We start from the raw sequence: 7,299 nt of genomic DNA, 5'->3' as shown, positions 1-7,299 counted from the left end.
AACTTGTTGGTTGTTGTTTTGTCCTATTGACAGTGTCCTTTGCCTTACAGAAACTTTGCAATTTTATGAAGTCCCATTTGTCAATTCTTGATCTTAGAGCATATGCCATTGGTGTTATGTTCAGGAACTTTTCCCTTGTGCCCAAGTATTCGAGGTTCTTCCCCAACTTCTCTTCTAATAGTTTCAGTGTATCTGGTTTTATGTGGAGGTGCTTTATCCACTTAGACTTGAGCTTTGTACAAGGAGATAAGCATGGATCAATTTGCATTCTTCTACATGTTGTCCTCCAGTTGATCCAGCACCATTTGTTGAAAATGCTGTCCTTTTTCCACTGGACAGTTTTAGCTCCTTTGTGAAAGATCAAGTGACCATAGGTATATGGGTTCATTTCTGGGTCTTCAGTTCTATTCCATTGATCTTCCTGCCTGTCTTTGTACCAGTACCATGCAGTTTTTATCACTATTGCTCTGTAGTATAGCTTGAGGTCAGGGATGGTGATTCCTCCAGAAGTTCTTTTATTGCTGAGAATAGTTTTCGCTATCCTTGTTTTTTTTGTTATTCCAAATGAATTTGAGAATTTCCTTTTCTAACTCTGTGAAGAATTGAGTTGGGATTTTAATGGGGATTGCATTGAATCTGTAGATTGCTTTTGGCAAGATGGCCATTTTTATTATATTAATCCTGCCAATCCATGAGCATGGGAGATCTTTCCATCTTCTGAGATCTTCTTCGATTTCGTTCTTCAGAGACTTGAAGTTCTTGTCATACAGGTCTTTCACTTGCTTGGTTAGATTCACACCAAGGTATTTTATACTATTTGTGACTATTATGAAGGGTGTCATTTCCTGTTTATCTTTCATGTAGAGGAAGGCTACTGATTTGTTTGAGTTGATTTTATAACCAGCCACTTTGCTGAAGTTGTTTATCAGGTTTAGGAGTTCTCTGGTGGAAGTTTTGGGGTTACTTAAGTATACTATCATATCATCTGCAAATAGTGATATTTTGACTTCTTCCTTTCCTATGTGTATCCCTTTGACTTCTTTTTGTTGTCTAATTGCTCTGACTAGGACTTCCAGTACTATATTGAATAGGTAGGGGAAGAGTGGGCAGCCTTGTCTAGTCCCTGATCTTAGTGGGATTGCTTCAAGTTTCTCTCCATTTACTTTGATGTTGGCTACTGGTTTGCTGTATATTGCTTTTTACTATGTTTAGGTATGGGCCTTGAATTCCTGGTCTTTCCAAGACTTTTATCATGAAGGGATGTTGAATTTTGTCAAATGCTTTCTCAGCATCTAGTGAGATGATCATGTGGTTTTTTTCTTTGAGTTTGTTTATATAGTGGATTACATTAATGGATTTCCGAATATTGAACCATCCTTGCATTCCTGGGATAAAACATACTTGATCGTGATGGGTGATTGTTTTGATGTGTTCTTGGAATTGGTTTGCTAGAATTTTATTGAGTTGTTTTGCATCGACGTTCATAAGGGAAATTGGTCTGGAGTTCTCTTTCTCTGTTGGGTCTTTGTGAGGTTTGGGTATGTGTGTAATTGTATCTTCATAGAACGAATTGGGTAGTGTTCCTTCTGTTTCTATTTTGTGGAATAGTTTGAAGAGAATTGGTATTAGGTCTTCCTTGAAGGTCTGATAGAATTCTGCACTAAAACCATTTGGTCCTGGGCTTTTTTTGGCGGGGAGACTTTTAATGACTGCTGCTATTTCCTTAGGGGTTATGGGACTGTTTAGATGGTTTATTTGCTCCTGATTTAACTTTGGTACCTGGTATCTGTCTAGGAAGTTGTCCATTTCATCCACGTTTTCCAGTTTTGTTGAGTATAGGCCTTAGGAGTAGGATCTGATGATTTTTTTTGAATTTCCTCAGTTTCTGTTGTTATGTCTCCCTTTTCAGTTCTGATTTTATTAATTTGGATACTGTCTCTGTGCCCTCTGGTTAATCTGGCTAAGGGTTTATCTATCTTGTTGATTTTCTCAAAGAACCAGCTCCTAGTTTTGTTGATATTTTGTATTGTTCTTTCTGTTTCTATTTGGTTGATTTCAGCCCTGAGTTTGATTATTTCCTGCCTTCTACGCCTCTTGGGTGTATTTTCTTTCTTTTTTTTTTTTTTTTGTTCTAGAGTTTTTAGTTGTGCTGTCAAGTTGTTAGTGTATGCTCACTCCAGTTTCTTTTTGTAGGCTATGAATTTTCCTCTTAGCATTGCCTTCATGTAGTCCCACAAGTTTTGGTATGATGTGTCCTCATTTTCATTACATTCTAAAACGTCTTTAATTTCTTTCTTTATTTCTTCCTTGACCAAGTTATCCTTGAGTAGAGAGTTGTTCAGTTTCCATGTGCATGTGGGTTTTCCACTGGTTTTGTCATTATTAAAGACTAGCCTTAGTCCGTGGTGATCTGATAAGATGCATGGGATTATTTCAATCTTTTTGTATCTGTAGAGGCCTGTTTTGTGAACAATTATATGGTCTATTTTGGAGAAGGTACCATGAGGTGCTGAGAAAAAGGCATATTCTTTTGTTTTAGGATGAAATGTTCTATAGATATCTGTTAAATCATTTGGTTCATTTCAAAGTGTCTCGGTTTAGTTTCTGTTTCCATGATCTGTCCATTGCTGACAGTGGGGTGTTGAAATCCCCCACTATTATTGTGTGAGGTGTAATGTGTGTTTTGAGCTTCAGTAAAGTTTCTTTTATGTATGTAGGTGCCCTTGCATTTGGAGCATAGATGTTCAGAATTGAGAGTTCACCTTGGTAGATTTTTCCTTCGATGAGTATGAAGTGTCCTTCCTTATCTTTTTTGATTACTTTTGGTTGAAAGTCGATTTTATTTGATATTAGAATGGCTACTCCAGCTTGTTTCTTGGGACCATTTGCTTGAAAAATTGTTTTCCATCCTTTTATTCTGAGGCAGTGTCTGTCTTTGTCACTGAGGTGTGTTTCCTGTATGCAGCAAAATTCTGGGTCCTGTTTGTGTATCCAGTCTGATAGTCTGTGTCTTTTTATTGGGGAATTGAGTCCAGTGATGTTAAGAGATTTGCATTTTGGCTTTGTCTTACACAGTATCCACTACTAAAGAGCAATTTACATGTGTTTTTTAATCACAGTTGTTTGGCCAGAAGACTAGTGAGTACTATGTCAAGGCTGGTAGCCAGCCTCACTTGTATGGTTAAGGACCTATGCATAATTTGGTATGCTCTTAATCTGTCAGTGTTCCAGTTTAATGGGAAAAGCTGTGAAATGCAGTCATTTTGCTAAACCACACTCCACTCCTTCCATATTCCTTTTAAGGAAAATGCTTTAACTTTGTCAATTACCACTAAATAATTCTAGGGCTGATTGTAGATTTTATCCAATGTCAAAAAGTCAATCTTGCATTTTTTTCCCAAGCCACTTCAACTAACTATGGAGATATTATAACCCCATAAGTAAGTATATAATGTTTTACTCCTAAGCAAGGGTGAGGAATCTGAGTATCGTGTGCAAGGCTCAAGATGACGCTTAGGACAGAACATGCAGAATAAAAATAGTTTCCTTCCATATCCAGGTAATATAAAGCTGACAATTGCACTCCTGTCTTTATGGGATGAAAACAGTCCCTTTACAATAAGTTTCCTGAAAGGGAGAACAAATAGATAATAACTCTTCTGCTAACATATTATGGTACACCGGCCAGTGTGTTTTTGGCAATTAAACATAATCCTGAGTATCACATTAATTCACTTGCTGAGTGTTCATTTGCGGCATCCCTCTGTTGGGTCTTGGGGGCCCTCCATGACCTTGTGGGGCTCCCCATGGTCCACTCTGCCCAGAGCCTCGCTTGGAATTCTCCTGATATCCATCCCACTGGTAGCCAGAGTAGTCCCGGGGAGCACTGAACTGAGACTGTGTATAACCACTGTTTGGAGTGTTCGGGAATGAAGGGCAGTAACTATGATATCCCCCTCTAAATCCAATGGCAGGGCCCCTGTATCCATTCATCAAGCCACTGGGACCATGAGACCCTCCTCGAGATACACCACAACTGTTGTAATAAGGCTGATTGCTATGTAGAAAGCCAGTGTTCTGCTGGAGGGGCTGTTGGTGGTTACCAGGTACTTGATGAGGCTGGTCCTGGGATCCATGGTAAGTGCCAACCACAGTTTGCAGCTGATCTTGTTGAATCTCTGTTTGTTCCACTTGGTGAGTCTGACTGGAAAAACTCTGGTTATAACTGGCCTGGTACTGACTCTGTTGTTTTAAAGTTTCTGGTTCGTTAACAGGAGTAACTGGAGCATTCATATTAAACACCGTCTGCGTGTATTGGAATGGAGCTGCATTTACATTGATTCCACTGCTATGCAAAGGTTTTCTTGTACCAGCCTGGAACACTTGAGGCTGAGAAGCAGCAGGAAGGGATGATGATGCTGTAGTCTGGTCTGTATTTAAAGATATTGTTGCCTGAATCTGATCAATGGGCTCCTTTTGTGACCGCTACTCTGTAGCATGAGATGGCTGGTACAAAGGTTGAGATGCTGTATACCCCTCACTTGTGGATGAAACTAAAGGAACCTGTGTGGCTTCTGGTTGTACAGGAACTTGATTAGATTGGGCAAGTCTTAGATTCAGAATGAACCTGAGGGCAAACCAGCTGAGGCATATTCATGTTTTGGGTAGGGTTCATAGGTTGTGCTGTTACAATAGCAGGATCAAGTGTCTGATTTTCAAAATCCAACATTGAATCCTGTATGAAATTATAGGGCCCTTGCATTTGTGCCATAAGATCTTGTACATACCGTCTTCTCACGAGTGGACCTGACTGAGCCACTGGGGTCAAAGAGTGGGGCTCTGGTACTGAAGGAGCTGCAGCCTGAGGTTGCTGCTGGAGTGAGTTTACAACCTCAACTGTTTCAACTGCCCACTCATCCACTTGCTCCTTCTCACCTCTGCTGAACTGTGTTTCTGCCATGAACTGCCAATTGACATACTCTGTTGATTCAACTTCACTTTGCTCTGTGTATTCTTCTGTTGGTTCAGGTTCAGCTTCAGCTACCTGGTCTTCCACTGTAGGTGCTGAAGCTGCCTCTTCCTCCTCACACAACCCATTTTGATGATTGTGAGTGCTGTCAAAGTAGTTTGACTGAAAAACACGCTCAACAATTTCCTTTAGAGCTTTATAGGTTGTTCCACATACAGGCTTTTCTTTCCCTTCCAGCAAAACCCACAAGTGAATGGAGGCATGTTCGTACTGTTCATTTAACCTTAAACTCATGTGCCGCTCAGGGTCTACTAGCTTGTAGAATTCATCCAACAATGACAACTCCTCTTCAGACAATATGGGCACTCCACTCAAACCTTGTTTCAGATCAGTTCTCACATCATCATCTCCCATCTTATCCAATACACACTGTAACTCAAGTACAGTTTTTAAGCGCTTCTGTTCTGCTTCTTCTCTCATAAGCTGTTCCCGACGTGCTGTCTTCTTTATTGTTTTCTGAATATCTTGATTCAATGCCATGAAACTCCTCTGTAATTCCTTTGCAAACTCCAAATTATTTGTGACTTCCTGGTACTTAGATAAGGCATCCAGCTGGTCTTGATTGAGTGTTTCCCCTTTATTCATTCGTTCCTGGTAATCATCAAGTTTTCCCTTTTTCTTCTCCAGGTTCCGAAGTTTCTTGTCGATTACGCCGAGAATCTGCTTCATGACCTCGGTCTGGACCACACCGGTGCCAGTTGCCGGATGCTCAGAAGCCGGCGCAGTTGCCCCGGCCGCTGCCTCACTCCCGGAGGAACCGGACCCGACGATGCTTCTGCTGTGGCTGGTGGCCGAGGGCATCTTTAGACCGAGAAGAGAGGAGAAAAAAGCGGGAGGGAGGGACAAGAGTAACAAGTCAGGAGAAAGGGAGAGATGCGGCTCAGTTGTGTTTCTTACAGACACAAGATAGATGGATTTTGTTTCTTGATACATTCAATCATTCTATGTCTTTTGATTGGAGAATTGAATCTACTAATACTTAAAGTCATTATTGGAATTTGTGTGTTCATTGTGGTCATTGTTTTGTTGGGTTTTGGTGTTCTTTGTATTCTTCTGTGTTTTCATAATTGTGACTTCCTACGTTTCTCCACAGTTTCTTCTACTATGCTATTTCATCACTTAACCCCAAATAAAATACATTTTATTTTTTAATTGTAATTTATTCAGGTTTTATTCTTTCTCCTTCAGTCATGGCAGAGAATTTTGTTGGGTATATTAGTAGAGGTTGGCTGTAATAGTCTCTTAGGTCTTGGAATGCACTGCTCCAGGCTCTTCTAGCTTTCAAAGTTTCTACTGAGAAGTCAGCTGTTATTCTGATGAATTTTTATCTATATGTGTTTTGCATTTTTGTCTTGCAACTTTTAATACAGTTTCTTTGTTATGTATTCTTAGTATTTTGACTATAACATGCCATGGGAATTTTCTTTTCCGGTCTTGTCTATTCGATGTTCTGTGCACTACCTGCATTTCTATAGGTGTGTCATTCCTTATTTTGGGGGTGAGGGGGTAGCTATTCTATGATCTTATTGAAGATCTGGTCTATGTCATTGACTTAGGATTACTCTTCCTTATCTATGATTATAATATGAATATCTGGTAGCTTCTTGGTGTTCCACATCTTTCCTGTGTTTAATTTTTTTTTCATAATTCGTGCTTATTTGATTTGTCTTCCACTCTATCTTTGAGTGCTGACATTCTGTCTTCTGTTTGAGTCACCATATTTCTACAGCCTTCCTTTGAGTTCCAGTTCCATCTTCATTTCAGTTTGAGCCCTCTTCAGTGTTTCCATCTCCTTATTGAACTCTGTGCTCAAGTCCTGTATTGTCTTCACCTGGATGCCCCAAGTTAGGCGCTAATATGTTGTGATTAATACTAAATCTCAGGCAGGGGTTTCTACCCTGCCTTTGATCATTCAAGTTCCCAAATAAAAGACACATAACTTTTATATGTATAATAAGCCTATAAGGTACCACAAGAGTTGGGCAGATATCTACCCTCTGTTGTATCATTAGTACAGGAAATATTGTTAGAATAGAAAATATGTCTATTTCCCTATCAATAACCCCAAGTTATGACTTGCCATGTTCCATCTGGGCTGCTTTTACCTCCAATTGGTTAGCCCTCATGCTATGTTTTCATGACTCACTTACCACATGGTGTCTTTTCTCTTCTCTCTCTCTCCTCTCTCTCTCTCTCTCTCTCTCTCTCTCTCTCTCTCTCTCCCTCCTCTCTCTCTTCTCTCTCTCTCTCCTCTCTCTTCTCTCTTCTCT

At 40.0% G+C, this 7,299-nt stretch overlaps 1 pseudogene; it reads right to left on the bottom strand.

Annotated features, from left to right (window-relative positions):
* Positions 1 to 3,726: 3,726 nt before the first annotated feature.
* LOC114616789 lies at positions 3,727 to 5,830 on the bottom strand (annotated as a pseudogene).
* Between the last annotated feature and the right edge of the window lie 1,469 nt (positions 5,831 to 7,299).

Source organism: Grammomys surdaster, unplaced genomic scaffold, assembly GCF_004785775.1.
Source record: "Grammomys surdaster isolate TR1022 unplaced genomic scaffold, NIH_TR_1.0 132, whole genome shotgun sequence".
Lineage (NCBI taxonomy): Eukaryota > Metazoa > Chordata > Mammalia > Rodentia > Muridae > Grammomys > Grammomys surdaster.
Note: the sequence above shows the minus strand (reverse complement) of the source record. Positions and strands in the feature narration are given on the sequence as shown.